At 41.2% G+C, this 22,541-nt stretch overlaps 1 protein-coding gene across 1 annotated transcript in view; it reads right to left on the reverse strand.

Annotated features, from left to right (window-relative positions):
• The window catches only part of FNDC3B (fibronectin type III domain containing 3B), a 354,012-nt gene extending 335,237 nt beyond the window's left edge, over window positions 1-18,775 (reverse strand). Inside the window, exon 1 of the mRNA XM_052638946.1 lies at window positions 18,692-18,775. The gene's annotated coding sequence lies outside the window, so the exon portion shown is untranslated. The remainder of the gene's footprint in view (window positions 1-18,691) is intronic.
• Window positions 18,776-22,541: the final 3,766 nt, after the last annotated feature.

Genomic DNA, 22,541 nt, shown 5'->3' on the forward strand with positions numbered 1-22,541 from the left:
ATTACAAATCCATTAAAACAGAAGGGTTTCTATTACCTTCTCTGGACACAAAGACTGAAACGCTTGCTCTTTTAGTACTGGCTACTCCTGTGATTTTAAACAAGTCCCTTCAACTTAAGGGACTCTTCATTATGTATTTCCTGGGAAAACCTGACATTGTCTTAGAAAAATGAATTATATACCAACTGAGAATCTGGAACAGAGCATCCCAATAAATCAAATATCAAAATGGTAATAAAGCTATTCTGATTCATTAAAAAATGTAAAGATATAGGAGGAATATCATCAACCTGCTTTAAAAAAAAAAACACTTTTTTAAAGATTTCATTTTTTAAGCAAAGGACATGAATCAGTGAAAACCAAGAAAGCACGAGATCAGTCAATGCAACTCTGAAAGGCAAGGAGAGGCGCACTTTCTCTGTAACATTACCTAATACCAATTTTTTCCTTCCTGCTAGTGATACTAACAGAGTAACTGATTGCCCTAACGAATATACAAATTTCTCCAAAATGAATGTTGGTTTTGAAAAGCAAATCAATGTTAAAAACAACAACTAACCCAGCAAGTTTCCAGCAGCCAGTGGGATATGTGAGAACTGTGCAGTCTGCAAAAATGTGGTAAAAAATCCAGAACTGAGCCAGCTCTGACAATATTCAGAAAGATTTTCTACACACATAACCTGCATACAAGTCCATTCATGATTTCAATGTACATACATTCCTATAATCGAGATTAAAAACATCAAGTTCTTTTTTTAATAACACTGTTCTTATTCCAGTCCCCCAATCAACCTCCAGCACTGCATGATTTTTTTTCCTCCTAGCTAGTTAGAAAATTAAATTTTCTTCATTTCCAGCCAGGGGCCACTCAAACAAATCTAATGGGTGTAGACAGCATTTCCTGCTTACTGCAAGAAAATAATAGGATTGCCATTATTAACATGGCCTGGGGCATACACTGAGGTGGGGCACTGAAGGAACTGACCTTTCGTTTTCATCAGTTAGCCCGCAATGACTGCCTGACTTTTGTTTTTGTTTTTTTTTAAAATGGTGAAGGTTGTTTTTTTTCCCCAACATTAAGGTCTAACACTGGCTCATTCACTCCCATCGAGCAACACAGGCTCCAGTCCCTATTATCCTTTCCATTCAACTATGTTTATGTCTAAGACAACCTGCCAGTACACAACTAGCTAAAATTCAGGTTTTTCTTCTTTTATGTTTTTGGAGCTAAGCTTCCAATTTATAAGAAGTTGGTGAGGCTTAGGTACTGCCAAAGCAGAGAAAACCATTCTAGTCATTGACAACTCTGCCAAATATTCTATGTTATTTTAAAGAAATGAGCATTGAAGCGGTGAGCAACAAAGGTGGCTAAGATTTAAAATATGTTAAGGTCTTGCTTAGCCTGCACCATGCTGTTCCCCTGCAGTGGCATCTTTATGCCACTGTATAGAGATGAAGAACATCATCTGATGTGAAGACCCAGAGATGAAAGGCAGGTCTTGGAGCCCCATGGTTTTGCCCACCAAAGTCAAGGCCCGATCTTCTCTTTTAAAAAGTTAGAGCAACATCCACAAAAAAAGGGAGAGGGAAAGGGAGCGAGTTACTCTCCTTTATTACAACTTTCCTTAGATCCCAGACTTTGGAGAGGAAGCAAAACTGCTGTATATCTACTTAAAAAGAGACCACCTTTCTTGGAGTGGGCAGGGAAGAAGAAAAATACTGGCAGAAATAGCACTTTTTAAAGTACTTTTCTTGGCATTGCGACATGCTCCCTCCAACCCCCCAAAAGTGCTTCTCACATAATTTATTTCATTCTATGCCCACATTCCCTAATAAGCTCAACAGCTCAAGCATGATTTTGGAGATGAACTACAAAGATGTCACTTGAACAAGAACACTCAAGGAGTCAGGGGTAAGGCCAAGACAAAACTGATGGCTTGTATTCATATATACTTTTAAAGTAACAGGGAAATGATTTTAAATAACTATCATCCCATTAAGAAGGATGTCCAATGATTAAATGTCTGTAATCAGTGAATAAAATAATAAAATAACAGCTCTCTCTTGCTAAGCACTTGACAAAGCATCATACGGAGCTAAACAGTTCTAACAATTCCTTTTAACAGACAAAGCCACCAAGATGCCGTAGTTAACCAAAGACTTACACATCTGCAGAGAGCTGAAACTCTGGGGTCTCAAACTCAGGGCTCAGTTTCCAGAGCACGTGGGCTCCGTCCTCCCACTACAAATGATGATGAAAGATTTACCTCCTTACCAAAAATATTAGCTCCAAGTGATTAGCCTCTCATGCCCCGCAAATAAAAAAACTGTATGTGATACTCTGCTATTATTTATAGACAAGAACTAGAGAACTTCCAAGAAGAGTGGTTTCTCTAAAAGATATTTCCTTTTCATCCAACCTATCTTGTGATTAACCTTTCTAGAAAGTTATTAATATGCTTTTTCCTGAAAAAATGGTATGAAAAAGTTATTTCTTGGCCAAAATGGACACTTAACTAAAAATATACAAATACAGCAATCTGCATTAAAAATACTTTAAAAAAAGAGGTTGTTCATTAATCTGCCAAGCAGAACATCTGACAGCAGACAAAGAATTGCCCCTCTACTGAACTCACAGATGACTCAGTGGAAATTAGAATTTGGAAAACTTATCATCCCACATAAAACATAATAGAGACAAACTCACTCACCTTCATTGGCACTACATCCTTCTCAAACCTGGCCTACTTTCCTCTACTCCCTCCTACAATCCCTGCTTCTCACAAAAGCAAGAGAGGAAAGCCTGCAAAAATAGAATGTTAATGGCAAACACTTGGGGCCTAAAATTACTCCAAACAAAATGAAGCTAAGGGAATCTAGGGAAAATTTATTTGTACCCTCAATTTTCTCTTATTAGCCAACTACTATGCTTTAATGGGTTTGCACTCCTGAGAAAACTGAATTAAGAGAATTGGAAAGTAAAACACAAATAGGAAATGACATTGTTTCCACAAATCTAATAAGCAAATAGAAAAATCTAAAAGACTAGGTTTTAAAATTATCAGAGTGTCCCAGGTATCATTAAAATACAGTTAAAGCTACAGTGCAGTAACCACACAGCAAGATTAGAATGTCAAAATCAAATAAACTTGGAAATGACTCAACTGTCATTTCCATAGTAAAGAAATTTTGCATTGAAGATGCGTGTGTGCTAAGTCGCTTCAGGTGTGTTCAACTCTTTGTAACCCTATGGACTACAGCCTACCAGGTTCCTCTAGCCATGGGATTCTCCAGGCAAAAATATTGGAGTAGGTTGCCATGCCCTCCTCCAGGGGATCTTCCCAATTCAGCAACTGAATCCGCATCTCCTATGTCTCCTGCACTGGCAGGGGAGTTCTTTACCACTAGCAACACCTGGGAAGTCCAAAGTAAAGATACCTGTTGCTAATTAAAGCCTGAATTAAGACACAAGCCTTAAAAATTATTACCCATTTCTTCTCCCTGCTCCCATAAGTCTCTTAAAAAAAAAAAAAAAGACAGCAGGTAGACTAAGTTGGAAATGCCTGTGGGAATTAAGGTAAAGATCTATAGTTGAATACATTGGTCTAGAATTTAGGGATATAAGGTAGCTAGGGGGTTGGGAATTATCAGTCTTCATTTGTGGCATAACAAAAGAACATCCATATCCAGTATTTTTATGTGCTAAGTATAAATAATGAGACATTCATTAAACAGCTAAACAATTTTAAAAGGGCAGCATTTTAAAAACTGAACTTCCTTTATAGGAGGCTCAAAGTAGATTTCATAATTTCCTTGAATATGAGTGTACACATGGGCAGTTTTAGTATCTTTTATCCAAAATTAATTACATGTCAATAAATCTCCACTTTCAGGTGAAAACGGTAAAAGTGTACAAAGGGTTAGATAGGTGAGGATCCAAGCAATTTAAAACTTAAGACAACAAAGTGCCCAAATTCAAAAATTAAAACATACTCCTTTTTTACAGTGCTTAACACTGTTTCCTTTAGACCTTAAGGTATAAAATAGATGTTTTAAAATTAAGTGCTCTTAAAAGTTAGTTCAATCACTCATACTCCTATATACAAAACAGATAACCAACAAGAACCTACTGTAGAGCACAGGGAATCATACTCAACATTCTGTAGTAATCTATAACGGAAAAGAATCTGAAAAAGAATAGAGATATATACATATGTATAAGTGACTCACTGTGCTATATACCTGAAAGTAACACAGCATTCTAAGTCAACTATATTTCAATTTTTAAAGAAAGTTTTTCTTAAATTTTAAAGTTAGTTAGATCCTGTAGTACTCTGTGTCATGAAGACCACCACCATCAGGCTCTGAAAGCCTGGTTACAAGGCAAAGGCTTGCTAGCCCCAAGCTGCACCCAGGGGAGGGCATGTAGGCAGGCCAGCATCAGGGAGCCCCTCTCTGGGGTGGCGACGGGTCATGGACATTTTACCATTTATAGCCTCCCTCCTGGACAGAAGTTTTGAGAAACAAGAGAAGGTTGTTCTCACAGTCCTCCCCATTCTGTGGACACACAATCCCCCGAGAAGCACATGGCTCCTTCTGGACCATGAGCAGCGTTCTTGTGAAGGAGTAAGCAGCAGTGTTTAGGTAACACCGCCGTGGGCACTGCATCTTCATTACTCTTCATCCACACCGCCCCACACACAAACAGCGAGAGAAAGCAAGTCAGGTCCCACTTCAAAGCCTTGTCCTTAACTCACCTTCGGTGAACTCACTTTCTAAAGATGGAGTAGGGAGTGCAATAATTTCTAACAAAGGAAGCATTTAGGGCTGCCAGCTCCCCAGGTTTAGCCTGGGCCGTCTGGAAAAGCAGAGGGCCTCTCTGAATCCTGAGGTCACCTTTTATGCACCACGGGAGCTGCTCTTGGCGTCTGCAGAGACGAGACACGTTCTAGTCAGTTCTGGGCTCATCCCACCCCTGTGGCTGCCTTCAGTGCAAACCAAACACCACAAACTATTAGCCTTAAAAGGACAGAAAGGGTTAGTATTAGGAATGCGAGGCCTTGCTTTTCCAGGTGCAGCTTATAAGTACAGGATCTTACACTATATAAATTAACTTAAATGAAAGGCACCGGGGAGAGAGAATGCAAGATGAACAAAACGGTGTTGCCACTGAGTGAAAAGGACTCTCTCTCACAGCATTTTTCGCATGTCTGAGTTAGGTAAAACTTCACTACCATTTCTTAATCAGCTGCTCTAGATTATTCCCATTCACTATATTGAGTTTCTCGTATATTACTTTCTATGAAGGATACTTTTATTCTCTGGTTTCTCTCATTCCAAGGTTCAGTTGCTATTACAGAAAACAATCTAGGAAAATCTCCCTCTTGGGAGATGTCCAGAATATTATTATTGTTTCAAAAGTAAATTTTAGGTTTCTGGACCATAGACAGGTTGAACACATGGAAGGCATTCAACTAGTACTTAGCCTTAGCATTCAGCTACCTGGGAACACAAACAGACCCTGTTCCCAAGTCTGGAGATACAAAGAAGACATTTAATGTGAACTATTAAAGCAGCAGTGTGATATAGTTGAAAAAAAGTTCTGGCGTCAGTCCAGGTGATCTTTTTAACCTTTTTGAGCATATCCTCTAATCTTAGTTCACTGACATACATTTACAGCACACCAGGTATGATCAGGCTTCTGCAGTAGATAGTGGAAACACAGAAAAACAGAAATCTTTTCTATCTTCCATAGTTTTATATACATGCAAGTCCCTGACACGTGGTATGTACTCAACAATTGCTGGTCACTGTATTACATCTGGCGTGCAGTCCAAATGTTTGGATTTAGCGCACAAATGACAAGTGTCCTCGTTTCCATATTAAACCACTAAGGGTGGTTATCATTTTATCCCAAAGAACATGACGCCAAACCCCTCTGAGGAACCCTTCAATTCTGCCCTGGGTCCTAACTAGAGTCCTCTGGTGTCCCTTCTAAGTACTCCTCCCACCTCACCTCTTTCCAGGCAACAGGTAAAAAACTTGAAAAGGATAGATTACCTTGAAAGGAAAGGGCCGAGTTCCCAAGTCTGGGTTTCCCAGAGTTGTCGGATCACAGAATTCACCTGAAACACTTCATGAAGATTTCAGATCCTACCCCAGATTTCATGAGTGAGGGCACACATGCACCTTCCGCCCACACATTAGCCCTAGAATGCTCCGAGAGATTCTCCTCTTCTCAGGTGTGCTTACCTCTCCCCGCTAGTGGCTGAGGTCAGTCACCTCAGGTTTCCATGAGACACTCTTACCTTTTCTCCACGGCTTAGTTTAGCACCAAATACTCTGGCCTCCAGTCTAGCAGAATCAACTCTCTCTGCTGGACCCCCAACCACTTAGCAAGACACATGTTGGGGTTTTTTCCTGCCCCCTCAATGTCTCCATTCTAGAGGTTCCCTATAAGAAGATCATTTTAAACTACCATAAATCTCTGAAATGTCATCTTTTTCCAAAAATAATGTTCTTAATTTATAATTCCCAAACTGACTCCAATAGACAAGCAAAACATACATAATCGAGGGTTGCATTTTTAGGGGACGGAAATAGAAGCTATTTGTTCTATCTGTATTTTCAAAATCAATCAGTGATATGATACAAACATGGGGGGGAAATAATCCATGTACTCTCTGGAGAACTTTGTTTCTTTAAAATAGCAATGGATGAAAGGCTAGGTTTGCACTGAAAGTGACTCATGCCTTTAATTTAATATTTTATTAGATCCCTACCATGAGAAAAAAAATTTTCAGGAAAACCGTGGAAACACAATGCCTATAATATCACCCATGCTTCAAAAAGACCTACTTCAGCAGAGAAATAATGACTTGAGTGTCTGAGAGGAGGTACTAAGTTTAAATGCATATTTAGCCTAGGAATTCATCCAACCATCCATCCAGTGAGCACTTACTATGCACTCTCCGAAGACATTAAGGTAAATAAGTAATCATTCCTATACTCAAGTAAGGAGACAATCAGACAACACTGAAAAGGACAAGTGTTCTGAAAAGTATAGAAATAGTGCCAGAAGAAATTAAAGAAAATGATAAATTACCTAAAATCATGGCTCTGGAACAAAGTCTTTCCATCTGGATTTTTATCTGATATTTTCACTATTCATAACATGCACTTTATGCCGGATGTTTAAGCTTTATATCCAATCACTTACCAAAAATCCTGCACCATCATTTTATAAGTGATCTATCTAAACTCAACATCTGTATCTCAGAAGCAAAACAAAAAACCAACACTCAGAGAACAGTCACCACTATGAAATTAATAGGTGCTAGAGATAAGTTCAGATGAATAAAATACTACATACTTGTTTTCTCTCACTCTAGTCCCTCTCAGTAAGTTTTAGTCTAACAAACTGAAGAATGCTTTTCCTTAAATGCTTTTCCAACACTAGTACTGAGATGACTTAGACTCTTTCTCTAAGTGGAAATAAAAGTTTTCCCTAGAGTATGGAAGATGACACAATTGAAATTACAAAAAAATGTTTAAAGGTTAGAAAATAGGACAGGTCTAATTGTACATCCTACTCCCTGGACGACTCACAGTGAAACTCACGATAGACCACCTTTGTGTGTCTACATAGTCCGTGGATATTAATAAACTACCTGGCTCATCTAAATGTTAAAATATCTTTTTTCCTCTCTCTCCAGGGATCTCCTACTTTTAAATAGTCTCCTCTTAAATTCAAGTCAGTTAATAAAATAAGGAAACGCTGACCTCCAAAAATGGCCTATGGGAAATCACCCTTTACACTGCACTAGGCAATGGGAAGGGAGGGGGAACATCTACATACCCAGCAAGGAGTAGACCAAGGAGGAGCAAACAGAGGCGAGCTGAAATAGGGTGGAAGAAACCTCCTTCATTATTTTTCTCAGTTTTTTATTGTGATAAAACATACATACCATTTGCCATTTTAACCATTTTTAATCACACGGTTCAGGGTACATGAAGGTTCAGGTACAAGAAATGCATTAACAATATTGAGCAACCATCACCACTATTCATTTTCAGAACTTTTCATTATCCCAAGCAGAAGCTCAGGACCGATCCAAGTATAACACTTATTCCTCTTCCCCTAGCTTCTGGTAATGTCTATTCTCCTTTTCTTCTCTATGAATTTGCCTATTTCAGGGACCTCACATAAGTAGGAACATGCAATATTTGCCCTTTTGTGTCTGGTTTATTTCACTCAGCATAATGTTTCCAAGGCTCAGCTCTGTTGTAGCATGTATTGGAATTTCATTCCTTCTTATGGTTGAATAATATTCCACTGTATGTATAGACCACATTATGTTTATCCATTCATCTGTGAATGGACATCTGGCTTTTTTCACCTTTTAGATATTCTAAATAATACCAGTATAAGCACTGGTATACAAGTATCTGTTTGAGTCCCTGCTTTCAGTTACTTGGGGTACATACTTAGGAATGGAATTGCTAGGTGATTCTATATTTAACTTTTGGAGAAACCACAAAACTATTTTCCACAGCAGCTGTACCTTTGTACATTCCCAACAGCAATATACTAGTGTTCCAGTTCAACATATTCAAGTATTCTCTGATTCAGATTAACATTTACCTTTATTACCCTAAATTGGATTTTTTTTTCTTGGTACAAGAAAAACAGAAAAATGAGGAACAGTAATATCTAATGACTTTTAACATTTTTCTCTTAAGTGACTTAAATAATAGAAAATATAAAATGTATTTTTAATTTTTTTCAATATAAGATAAAAAGGAACATAATATCCTAAAAGCATGTTGAGGATCCTACACGTACAACCTGTACCATAAAAACTGGTCAGTCTGAACTCTAAAAAGTCAAATATTTGAAAACCTCATGTCTGAATAAGTCGATATAAATATTTTAAAATATTTTTAAAAGAAATTTACTTTTCTTGGGGGTCAGTTCACAAAATACCTGGAACTAAGCTGTTCAGAAAGGCCTTGCTTTAGTAAAAGTAGAAGGGAAAGATTTATAATAAACTTACCTAAATACCACTGGCAAGCTTTCCACAATTTTGCCCAATTCCATATGGAGGAAGAGATGGGCAGTTAAAAGCAATTATGACGTTTTTAAGCCTTTAACACCTGCTCTCACCAATCCGCCATCAAGTGTTTACAGGAGGAGACAACAAGCAGCAAAACAAATATCAATAGAAAACATTCAAAGCAAATCAACAGGCATATCTGGGACTCTACTGGTGGGAGTGGATGAGATATGGGGAGGTGGACATTTGCTTACTGTTTTGACTTATTTTGTATACAAAAATATACTTCTAACTATTCCTAGTTCATGTGACAGTACTGAATAAATTGCCATTTATTTCATGGCAGTCCCACACCTTTATGAAAAAGCCCAGTAGTAGAACTATTCTCAACCCATACGGCAGTTTTACATTGCCTTCAAGTAAATAGGTTTTTCCAAGGTGCTTAAAGTGGTTTGTTCTCCCAATTAAGTAAATATTCCTCTTATGATCTATTTAAACTTGTTACAGTAAAACCTTTTCATATAAAGTAGTAAGCCAAACTTTATCTTTGACTTGCCTGGATAATTGCAAATTCCTAATTAGTTACATCCAGAACAATGAAATTATTTTTAACAGAGACCCTCTCCCACCAGCTGTGGATAAACTGACTGAGCCCCTTAAGAATAAATTAAATTGTGTTATTTCCTGGGATTTTAGAATCTTCCATTATTTCTCAAACATACTACATTTGCTCACGTATGAAGACAATTTTCCAGATAGTTATTTTAACAGAAAGCTTTTCATAATTGAACATTATGAGTCTGTACTATATCAACTTTATTTAAACAAATTTTTCTGACTGGTTGCCTTTATAAAAAAAGTTCATCTTCCAAAGTTAAAACAAGGTTGTATCAAAAGCCTTTAATTCTTATATAAATTTAGTTTTAAACATAGCCTATAGGTGTTCCAATTGTTAACATTTTTCAGATTTCAGATAGGAGCAAAGGACTAAATTGTCACACCCTACCCTAGGAGTCTGGTGGCAAACACAGTTCCCTCTACAACATCTCAAAAATATGAGCAAAAGACCCCTGTGAGTAAACAGAAAAATGTCTTGAATTTGCAAAAAAGTCAGAACAGCATAGAATATTTCATTAAGCACCTCCTGAGTAATAAACAAGTGAATGAAATAAAATTACATAATTATATTTTAAACTCAAATATAATCATTTAATACAAGGGACATTTTAAACGGAAACTTACTAGAATCACAAATTATGCTAGCTTTGGCTCAACACCATTAAAATCTTCTCCCTCCAATTATACGAAAACTGACAAGCAGTATTAATATTATAGAAACAAAAGATAATACGAGCCAGTGACTGAACTGACGCTGAGTTCGAGCAAGGACCTTTCATCAGCCAATGAAATTACAATCCAGGTGTTTTTATATCTCAACTAGGGACCAATAAAAGATTCAAGGATTGATACATTTTTAAATTAAGAAACTTTCCCACCTGTAATAGATGACCACTATAGTCTTATCTTACTGGATTTATTCTTGGTGGTTTAAAAACCTCCCAACTTCCCCTCTCCTCTTTCGGTTCCAACCCCTACCCCCGCATACCTCTGGTCTCCAAGGGCAGATCCTTGACACTAAACCCACACCATAAACAAGTCCCCTCTGGGTAAGCTCGTGACTAGGGACCTGCTTCTCAGTGGCTGTACCTTGCAAAGAGTTCAAGCACGTGCTTGCTCAGTTGTGTCCAACTCTTCACAACCCCATGAACTGCAGCCCTCCAGGCTCCTCTGTCCATGGGATTTCCCAGGCAAGAATATTAAAGCAGGTTACCATTTCCTTCTCCAGGGGATCTTTGCAACCCAGGGATCAAATCTGCATCTCCAGCATTAGCAGGCAGATTCTTTGCCACTGAGCCACCAAGGAAGCTCAAGTACTAACCATCAAGTCATCCTCCCAAGTGAGCCTGCACTTTGCTTCAACAGAAACCTGCCTCTGTCTAGCCACATTGACTGAAACATTCTCTGCCTTTAAAAAACACATTAATACTATATATACAGTATTGTGTATTTTAAGGCAAAAAAAAAATGTGCTTCCAAATATTTTCCTATATTCAAAGGCATTCAGTGTCAACTAAAGAATAAAGCTTCTCTTCAACTCCGTAGGGGCTTCCCTGGTGGCTCAGGTGGTAAAGAATCTGCCTGCAATGTGGGAGACCTGGGTTCAATCCCTGGGTTGGGAAGATCCTCTGGAGAAGGGAAAGGCTACCCACTCCAGGATTCTGGCCTGGAGAATTCCATGGGGTCACAAAGAGTTGGACACAACTGAGCAACTTTCACTTTCAATTACCCAAGTGCATTCCCAGCAGCTGCACAAGGATGAGAATTAAGGCAATTTTAAAAAATTTTTTAAATTTTTAAAAATTTTAAAAATTAATTTTCAAGAATTACTTGAAAATAACAGGCTCACAGTTGAGCTATTTCAAATCCTAAAAAAATGATGCTGTGAAAGTGCTGTACTCAATACGCCAGCAAATTTGTAAAACTTAGCAGTGGCCACAGGACTGGAAAAGGTCAGTTTTCATTCCAATCCCAAAGAATGTTCAAAGTACCGCATAATTGCACTCATCTCACACACTAGCAAAGTAATGCTTAAAATTCTCCAAGCCAGGCTTCAGTAGTATGTGAACCGTGAACTTTCAGATGTTCAACTTGGATTTAGAAAAGTCAGAGGAACCAGGGATCAAATTGCCAACATCTGCTGGACCATCAAAAAAGCAAGAGAGTTCCAAAAAAATCTACTTCTGCCTTATTGACTACACCAAAGCCTTTGACTGTGTGGATCACAATAAACTGGAAAATTATTTAAAACATGGGAATATCAGACCACCTGACACTGCCTCCAGAGAAATCTGTATGCAAGTCAAGAAGCAACAGTTAGAACTGGATATGAACAACAGACTGGTTCCAAATTGGTAAAGGAGTACATGAAGGCTGTATATTGTCACCCTACTTATTTAACTTACATGCAGAGTACATCATGAGAAACGCTGGGGTGGTTGAAGCACAAGCTGGAATCAAGATTGCCAGGAGAAACATCAATAACCTCAGATATGCAGATGACACCACCCTTATGGCAGAAAGTGAAGAGGAACTAAAGAGCCTCTTGATGAAAGTGAAAGAGGAGAGTGAAAAAGCTGGCTTAAAACTCAACATTCAGAAAACGAAGATCATGGCATCCAGTCCCATCACTTCATGGAAAATAGATGGAAAAACAATGGAAACAGTAGAAAACTTTATTTCTTTGGGCTCCAAAATCACTGCAGATGGTGACTGCAGCCATGAAATTAAAAGACGCTTGCTCCTTGGAAGAAAAGCTATAACCAACCTAGACAGCATATTGAAAAGCAGAGACATTACTTTGCCAACAAAGGTCCGTCTAGTCAAAGCTATGGTTTTTCCAGTAGTCACCTATGGATGTGAGAGTTGGACTATAAAGAAAGCTGAGTGCTGAAGAATTGATGCTTTTCAACTGTGGTGTTGGAGGAGACTCTTGAGAGTCCCTTGGACTGCAAGGAGATCCAACCAGTCCATTGTAAAGGAAATCATTCCTGAATACTCATTGGAAGGACTGATGCTGAAGCTGAAACTCCAATACTTTGGCTACCTGATGCGAAGAACTGACTCACTGGAAAAGACCCTGATGCTGGGAAAGATTGAAGGCGGGAGAAGGGGATGACAGAGGATGAGATAGTTGGATGGCATCACCAACTCGGTGGAGATGAGTTTGAGTAAGCTCCAGGAGTTAGTGATGGACAGGGAAGCCAGGCATGCTGCAGTCCATGGGGTCTCAAAGAGTCAGACACAACTGAGTGACTGAACTGAACTGAATATCTTACCACAAAAACTCTCATTGAATGTATTAATTCCACTTCATTAAAGTGAAGAAGAGGCATTGTGATTTCCAAAGTGAAAACACAGTAGGTTGCAAATATTTCCCTATACCGAAAATGATTTTTCCCCCCATTCTTAGCTATAACTGGGCTTCCCTGGTGGCTCAAATGATAAAGAATCTGCCTGCAGTGCAAGAGACCCAGATCCCTGAGTTGGGAAGGATCCCCTGGAGAAGAGAACGGCCACCCACTCCAGTATTCCCCATCCTATTCCCCAAATTTCACCCCACCTAGACCTGTTCTGGGACTTCCCAGGTGGCGCTAGTGGTAAAGAATCTGCCTGCCTTGCAGGATTCCATCCCTGTGTAGAGAAGATCCCCTGGAGAAGGAAATGGCAACCCACTCCAGTATTCTTGTCTGGAGAATCCCATGGACAAAGGAGTCTGGCGGGCTTCAGTCCATGGGGTCACAGAGCCAGAAGAGACTGAGTATACCCTCGGCTCACAGCTGTAATTACTGAAAGCTCAAATAACAGGCTTACTGAGATACCACACTCATGCAAAGAGTGGACGCATTGGAAAAGACCCTGATGCTGGGAGGGACTGGGGGCAGGAGGAGAAGGGGATGGCCGAGGATGAGATGGCTGGATGGCATCACTGACTCGATGGACATGAGTCTGAGTGAACTCCGGGAGTTGGTGATGGACAGGGAGGCCTGGTGTGCTGCAGTTCATGGGGTCGCAGAGAGTCGAACACGACTGAGCGACTGAACTGAAGATACCATACAGGGACTGAACCCCATGCCTCTATCATTCAATTTTGGAAATTCCTCTAGGAGACTGTCGTTTTTCCCCTCTACCTCAAGAATGACTCTGAATCAAGCTGACTGTCTTGTCCACTTTAGCAGTGCTAACCAGCTATGGACCACATGTAAGGAAATACAACTTTTGAGAGGTCACAAATCAACTACGGCATTAAGAATATGGAGAAAATAAAATTGCAATCTAAAGATTGAAATTTTATTCATTCATTCATCACAAAGAAAAAAATGAAACATTTTTCAAAGTGTCCAAACACGAGGTCTCTGAAAACATGCAAACTAATTCCCTAAGAACAGCTCAGTTTTTAAACTTTGCAATGTAATAAACTATGGAGTTTGTGCAAGGCTTTGCTAAACACTTTTCAATACACTGACTCATATTAACCCCTTGTGACAACCACTTGAAAAATGGTACAGGTAAGATGTTTTCTCCTTATACTAAAAAGAAGAAACAGACTAAGAGAGTTTTAGAAATATATCAAGGACACACAGCTAAGAAGTAAATTAAGTCCCTGACAGATTATTCTGATTTCAAACTGATACTCAGATGTGGCCCTCGCTAAGGGATATAAGATTTGGGAGGCCCATGAGATCTCTAATCTTTGCCTATCATTTCAATATCTTTTAAATAATGTCTCATTTGTATTAAGCACCTTGATGTCCAAAATATGGAACTATGCATCCTCAGTTAAATCATGTTTCCAGTATTTGTCACGCTCACAAGAACACTATAATCCTATTTATAACATGGTTGTTATGTTGGTTCTTTGACAATAACTATGATCCCAATAGTCAGGAAAGGGTATAGAAAGATTTTTCAGCTATCTGAATGGTCTAATTAACTGATGCCTCACCTTTAGTTGAATTTACAATTTTCAGAGCTGGAGGCCACGCAATTCACACAACACTAAAATAATATAGAACAATTTAAAGCTGACTTACTAGTGTCTTTCAGAATTACATTAATACTCTAGGGTCAGGATTATGAACTGCAATTATCCCTGAGCAGTACAATAACTATGAAAGACAGAGCAGCTTCAGATATACTTATAACGAATCTGGAAGTTACTGTTTTTAAAATTCTAATAAAAGATTATTTTGTCATCTGTCTTTTCTTGAAAGCAGTAGGCAAAAAAAAAAAAAAAAGGAAAGAAAAAGGTACTGGGTTATTGGATATTTATGGATGAAATCCAAATAAATGAATGCTTATTTTAACATGAGTTGGAATTTTCACTATTTCATATATTAATAAAATAAGAAAGTTGTTGATATTCCTTCTACCAAATAAATTCTAAAATGCAAACGATTTAAATTAAATCTACTTATCGGAAAACTATTTGACCATATGCCACCAAGAGAATCTTTCTTTGGTAGCAAAGCAATGATTTTAATTCTTCAGGTTAATCGTGCAGCTAGATGAGGAAAAGTGAATGCTGATTTGATTATATTATTTACCTGAATGAACACATCTGAAAAAAAAATCACCCAATGAACAGGTAAATGGATATTGGGGGTAGTTTTTTTCAACTTATTAGTGAATTTTTCATACTATTCCCTACTTATACTCCTTTATTATACTGAAAATAAGCAACAATTCCTATAAGCAGTTATTTCAATCAAACAGAAAATGTCATTTAAAGTTTTTGTCTATCAGTTTTTACTATGACAGGCAAGTATTTTTAAAACAATTATTTGCTTGTTTTTGAGCTACAGGTAATCTGGTATTTGAATTCCACTTAAGAACTAAATCTAAGCATCTTCTGGTGGTATGGAAGAAAGAAAACTGAACTAGGCAATCTTAAAAGGAATGGGATCCAGTTAAACATAAATAGATTTGAGAGAAAGTTCTACTTTACAGTACCCAAAATCGGGGTATCTAACCACTAGCCACAAGTAGCAGTTAAAAATAATTAAAAATAAATACAATTTAATATGTAATTCTTTTACCAAACAGGCCACATTTTAAATGGTACAACTGTTACACATGCCTGGTGACTGCCATACTGGACAGCAGAGATATAAAACCATTTCCATCACCAAAGAAAATTCTATGTGATCTTGTGCAAGTTACTAAATTTCTATGAACCTCAATGCCTTGTCTATAAAATGTCCTTAACATCACCTAAATTGAAAGACTATTAGAATTTTAATGAGATACTGTTAAAAAAAAACAACCCACCACTATATGCAGTATTTAGTACACATTAGATATCCAAAAGAGTAAATATTAATCTAGTATTGCATTTTAATCTAAGATCACAAACACGGAACAAGTCATTCCCCCTCACTGGGCCTCGTTTTCCTAAAACTGAAAAGTTGGGAGGGTCTTCAGGTTTTCAGTTCTAAGGACACTATCAAATGTTGCCACTTTAAATGAAATGTTAGGCAAAACTCCTACTGAGTAAACTACTACCTAGGCTCCTAGAGCCAGCTTCCTAACTAATCCCAACCATTCCTCCAGAAACCCCAGAAGACCGGCTCTCCAATATAGCCCATGGTCTGACGTGAGCTATTTATAAAGTCTGTCTTAAAAGGTTACTGGAATATCTTTCTGAAATTGTACATACTGTAATTAGAAGCTACAACCTCCTATTCCATGATGATATCTTACAGTTTTAAGATCTCTTTTAAAATGAACACTATCTTTATGTAGAATTCTTTCCTCTTAGGAGCATATAAACCAAAACACTTTAAAAGCGCATACGAGTTTAAGTACCATTTTTTAGTGACCTTTTTCTTTCTACCAAGTATGCCTCATTCTTGGCCAGCTTGTGCGTGACCCTCTCGTGTCTAAACAAAGTGAGAATTTCCATATGGTGGAGGGAGGCGAGTGACCTTACAGGTGAGGTTCCTTTGCAGGACCAGAAAGCAAGCCCAAAGACTTTACCGTCATTAACAGCTGCTCCCCGGGAGCCAGGAAATTTACAAAACGCCGGTTCCACAGAGGCCGCTTCCAACCAGGGGAAACCACTGGCCCCCATACAAGGCACAAAACCAGGGCTACAGGCTGCTCTTGGCGTGGCTGCATGGGCTCTTCCCCCGGGCGTAGTCCCGGCCCCGTGTCACAGCTCTAACTTGAGAGTAAAGAGCAGCTCAGGCAGTAGAAATCAGAACAGAGCATTTTTGCCAGAGGCCAGAAGCCTCAAAAAAAAAAAAAAAAAAGAAAAGTGTTATTCCAGAGCAGATTCCTTTTCTTCCGGGTCTGTCTGCTCCCTCTGACTCTTTGCCCACAATCACCGTGCCTCCCCTTTCCCAATGCCCCACCTCTCTCCACATTAAAAAAAAAAGAAGAAAAGAGGAAAAAAAAAAGGTGGCGTATTCCCTCTTCCTTAGCTTTCCCTACCAGAGCCTGGAAACTGGAGGAAATTCAAATCAAATTAACTGCACATCAAAAAATAAACAGACAAGCAATCAAGGGGGGTGCCCACCCAACAAAAGACCTCGCCCGTTCCAAAATATGATTAAGCCTGGGTGGAAGAGGGGGAGGGAGACTAGAAACCAACAAGGATGGAGAGATCAACGTATGAATCTGCAGCCCCGGCGTCGGCCCACTGCGGCCAAATTCCAAATCTTGTTTCAAGAACGTGCTGGACTGATGAGAAAAAAATTAAAAGTTTTAACTTTTAAGGCAGTCCGCAAACGGTACTGTCCAGATAAAATGCCATCGCTTCCCTCAGTCCAAGATAGAAGGGTGGGAGTTGAGATTCGAAAAGCTCCAACTCCAACCGCGTACTCCTGGAAGCCTCCCCGCCAACGGCGCCGCCGGGCGGCCCTGCCCCGTCTCCGGGGACATCAGGCCCGGGTGCTCGGGCTCCTATGGGGCGCGGGGACCGGACCTTTGGGAAAGTTCGCGGGCACAGCCCGAGGCCCCACTTTCCACCCGGAGTGACAAGCCCTTCCCACGCCGGCCGGCCCCCGCCCAGCCGCGGGCACCAGACGGTCCGCGCGGCCCCTCCCGGCCGCCTCGGGGCGCGGATTCCGCCGGCCCGCCCCACCCCGGCCCGGGAGCCCCTCGGGGTGACCGACTGACCGGAGCTACGCTGGCCCACACACCGGGTCGCCCGCTCCTTCCCGCCGAGCCCCACTCCCCCGCCCGAGCTTCCAGCCGCCAGGCTCGCGGAGTCCGGCCGCTGCCGCCGGTTACCGCCCCCAGCCCGGGGGGAGCCCGGGGGGCAGGACGGGGAGGGAGGACGTGGCGCGCACTGAGGTGGCCAGCGCCGAGGCGGGGAGTGTCCCTGAGAGGCCTGGCCTGGGCGGGGGGGCCGGCTCGGGCTTGGGACCCTCCCCGCGAGCATCCCCGGGTCGGAGGTCCCGGCCCGCCCCCGCCTGGCGCGGAGAGGCGGCCCGACTTCAGCCCCACTTCGCACACCCGCCCTCCTCCCTCCACCATATGGAAATCTACGGCCTCAGAAAGTGACACGTCGAAGATTCCTCGGCCTCTCCGCCCGCCCTCCCCCTCCTGGGCAGCGTTCCTGCTGCGGAGATTCCGGGAGGGGGAGCGGATTCCTCGGACAAAATCTGCTGGGAAGGCTGGGGAGGACGAGGAGGGAGGGAGAGCCCGGGAACCACTGCCCAGATTTTTTTTTTCCATCAAGAAAGAATCTACCCGTCTTTTTCCCTCCTCCAAACCTTGGCCAGCTGTGTGGATGAGCGGGGGCCCGGAGCCCAGTAAGACGCGGCCCCAAAGCGGAGGCCGGCACCCCCCACACCGGGCCCCCTGTTCCCGGGGTGCCCAGATCAGCGCAGGGCGCCCCAGCACTCTGGCGGCAAGTTTTCCTCGGGAAGCCCGGCGCTCCCGAAGCGCTCCGGGACGGGCACGCACTTTGGCGGACTCTGCGTCCGGACGGGGCTTTCCAGCGCGCCGAGAGGGGCGGCAGAGACTTGGGATCCCGGTCCCCTCCAGACTCCCGCTCCTGCATCCCTTACCTTCCCTGGGGCTGAAACGCGGGGCTCCGGGCGCGCCACACACCGGGTCTCCCACGCCTCCCCAGCCGACAGCCCCGAGAATCCCTGCCGCCCCTTCGCTGCTCCCGCCGCCGCCGCCGTCTCCACCGCCGATCTCCTCCTCCTCCGGCCGCCCCCGCCCCCCCGCAATAACTACCGGGAGGGTTAGATGGGGGATTCCGCCATGTCAATGATGTCGGGACCACATGGGGATTTGGGGCCCGCCCACTGCCGTAATCTGCGGAGTATAACCGCCTCCACAAGCTCCGATTCGCAGGAACTGTGGGATCCTCCGTTCCCGCCTAGTCCTGCATAACTATCCAGAAAGTCCTTTCAGTTCAGCCAGACTTTAAAGTAGTCTGAGGCTTAAGGGAACTAGCAACTCCTGAAAGGCGAGTTCATGTTCTGCCAAGATGGCCAACACCGGTATAAATGCGGGGTTTGCTATGTAATTATCAGAGTTAAGAGTATGACATTTTTTTATTTGCACATATATAGACTGTGAAGAAATCTGAGCGCCGAAGAATTGATGCTTTTGAACTGTGGTGTTGGAGAAGACTCTTGAGAGTCCTTTGGACTGCAAGGAGATCCAGCCAGTCCATTCTAAAGAAGATCACTCCTGGGTGTTCTTTGGAAGGAATGATGCTAAAGCTGAAATTCCAATACTTTGGCCACCTCATGCGAAGAGTTGACTCATTGGAAAAGACTCTGAGGCTGGGAGGGATTGGGGGCAGGAGGAGAAGGGTACGATAGAGGATGAGATGGCTGGATAGCACCACCGACTCGATGGATGTGAGTTTGAGTGAACTCCGGGGAGGCCTGGCGTCCTGCGATTCATGGGGTCGCAAAGAGTCGGACACGACTGAGCGACTGAACTGAACGTTTTAAAATCCCCACAACCTTGTGAGTTCTGTCACCTCCTTTCTCTATTTCCCTCAGCACTTTGTTCATACCATTCACGTAGCTTTAAGAGATTATATTAATACCAAAGTTACAATGTCTGTTTCCCCCTTTCGGTGCCCAATATGTGCTCTTAAGAGCAGAGACTGTTCCTTACTCCTGTCTGTATTTCTGTATCAAACAGAGTATAATGCAAAAGGCACAGTAGGCCTCATTAGGTAACTGCTATGTTTATACTAATTAAGCCAAATGTAATGTATCCTGTTGTATCGACTCAAAATGGTAAACTGACTGCATCCTGTGTCATCCCTCAAATTATCCAGGCAGACAAGTAAGTAGAAGTTATCCCAAAGAGGCCACTAGCCCTTTTAGCTTTCCAGGTATTCTAAATAATTACATTTAGCCTCAGTCATTAGGCTACATTGTTATATAGGCTGACTTATTGGAAAAGACCCTGATGCTGGGAAAGATTGAGGGCAGGAGGAGGAGACAACAGAGGATGAGATGGTTAGATGGCATCACCGACTCAATGGACATGGGTTTGGGTGGACTCTGAGAGTTGGTGATGGACAAGGAGGCCTGGCGTGCTGCGGTTCATGGGGTGGAAAAGAGTCGGACTCAACTGAGCGACTGATCTGAACTGATTAGGCTACAAAGCAGGACTAGGTAGCAACCAGATGCAACATACTACTTTCATTGATCTAAAAAATACGTAAAAACCAATTTTTAGATAAAGTTATTGTACACAGTACTGTATTAAAGCCTGAAGAACGTAAAAGAATACTGAGAAATAGCTCCTTTTCTCATGAAATTTGCGGTTCTCTTTTGCAGATGAGAGGAGGAATGATGAATCCATGCATTGGGGCCCTCGGCCCTGACTGACTTCTTTTCCCAAATGCTCCCAAAGGGTCTCTTGAAGCCATCTTTCTAGAACAAGGTTCCAATCCTAAGTCGTAGTCCTGTATTGGATGGGAAAAAAGAAAAAGCAGAGATTCCCCAGCTCTTGCCTCAGCTTCTCTGGCTTGCCCCTGAGCCACGGCCTCCAGCCCAGCCGAACTCGCCTGACGTCCAAGCACCTCTGTCCCTCTACACAGGCTTTCACTCTGTCTGGAGCATACTTCTTCCTTTCCCCTATCTGAAGAGCATTTCCCCATCTTTGATCACTCCCTCCCTCCCTTCCCGTAGTCTCACAGCTGTTTTCCCCACAATCTCATAATCCTTTTCAGTTCTTCTCACCTTGCTCCGAAATTATTGTATATCTCTTCCACTTGACTGGTCTTGTTCACTTTTGTATCCCCACCATTAACCTAGCATGGAGCTTTGAATACAATACCCCTCTTATAAATGTTTGTTGAATAAATTAATTTTAAAGGATATGGAAGAATCTGAATGACTAGATAAATGGCCAAACTTCAGAGGATGGAAGTTTGAATCTAACTGTAGAAAGACAGGCTTAGCCAAGGAGGTAAAAGCAAGCAAGAGAAATTCAGAAAACAGAATCATTTCTCCTATTTTCTACCACTAGATTGAATGTGTTCTAATTAAGAAGAATCAATGACACAAAATGCCTTAAAATTTTAAATGCATTGTCATATATATAATCTCAGTGTTTCATTTGTCTTCTTATCCTAATGCCTAACATTAGTTTTGGCACAGGATAGAAACCCAGTCAGTGTTTGCAAAATGAGAGGAAGTATGGTGTAGGGGAAAAAGCATGGAAATTATAATTAGACAAAAGCCAGTGACGTTAGTCAAGCTTTTAAAGTTCTCTATGCCTGGGTCAGTTATTTATTAACTAGTGATATTGCCTTCCTGCTAAGGGTGTAAGGAATAAAAACCTCTAGCACCTGATACTCAATATATAAATATTGCTTCCTCCTCTTGAATGAATGAATGAAGATGCCTTTACTACCAGGAAATTTTTGAGAGGGCTCCCAACTACATGTTGAAGGATTTAAATTTAGTACAATGAGAAATCACTGTAGGATTATAAAGGCATGAAGTGACTGAAGAAGGTTTCAAAGTTGATTATTCTGGCAGTAGGATGTAGAATAAGGTTTATATCATAGAAGTATGCCCTGAACCTATGAGATATAAAGTCTTAGCCCAGAGAGGTAGTTCTGCAAATGGGAAGGAAGACCTCAGCTTAAGGCAATGAGTACTACTGTCTGGTGTTGACAGCCCAAGTCATCTGCCACCCTAGGTCCTAAGTTATAGAACTATACTCATAACTTCGCTCCAAAAGCAACTTAGGACTTGCTCTAGTACAAAAATTAATATCCAAATGAGATGCCTAGAAGTTAAGGCCTATATATAACAAAATATACAGACTTAAAAACCCTTCTATCACCCATTGTAATGTGGGTTGAGTTGTATTTTAAAATTTAAAGAAAAAATTCAAAGTCAAACTTCCTGATCTTAGATAACTTACTTTATAACAAAAGAAATGCAACTTTAATATATTTGAAACTAGCATTGAAAAGGTCTCAAGCTGTTAAACCTGTAATACTTCTCAGCCTAAGATTTCTAAATTCACTACCTGATCATGTTAGCTAGTAATACCTAATATCTAGAAGACCCACCCTGGTTCTCAGTCTTCACATCCTACCTCTGCCTGCAGCTAGGGTTGCTAGATTCTCATAGGCAAGCTCAGTCTTGTCTCTTATCTTGAAACACAATCTTGACCTTAGAGGGTACTAACTCTTTGCATCTACTTTTTTGTGCTAATATTCTGAGCCAGATCTGATGCCAGCTGCAATACGAATATTGATGAAGAGCCAATTAATCCAGTTTTAAAGACTTAGGAATTCAATGGAGTATGAACTAGACTAAAGGATACCTGGCTCAGTCAATAATAAAATCTAAGAGCAAAGTTGCAACTTTACATTTCTCCAGAACAGTTTAACCAATCAGCCTGTAGTCTCACCTTTCT

The sequence above is a fragment of the Budorcas taxicolor genome, chromosome 1, assembly GCF_023091745.1.
Source record: "Budorcas taxicolor isolate Tak-1 chromosome 1, Takin1.1, whole genome shotgun sequence".
Lineage (NCBI taxonomy): Eukaryota > Metazoa > Chordata > Mammalia > Artiodactyla > Bovidae > Budorcas > Budorcas taxicolor.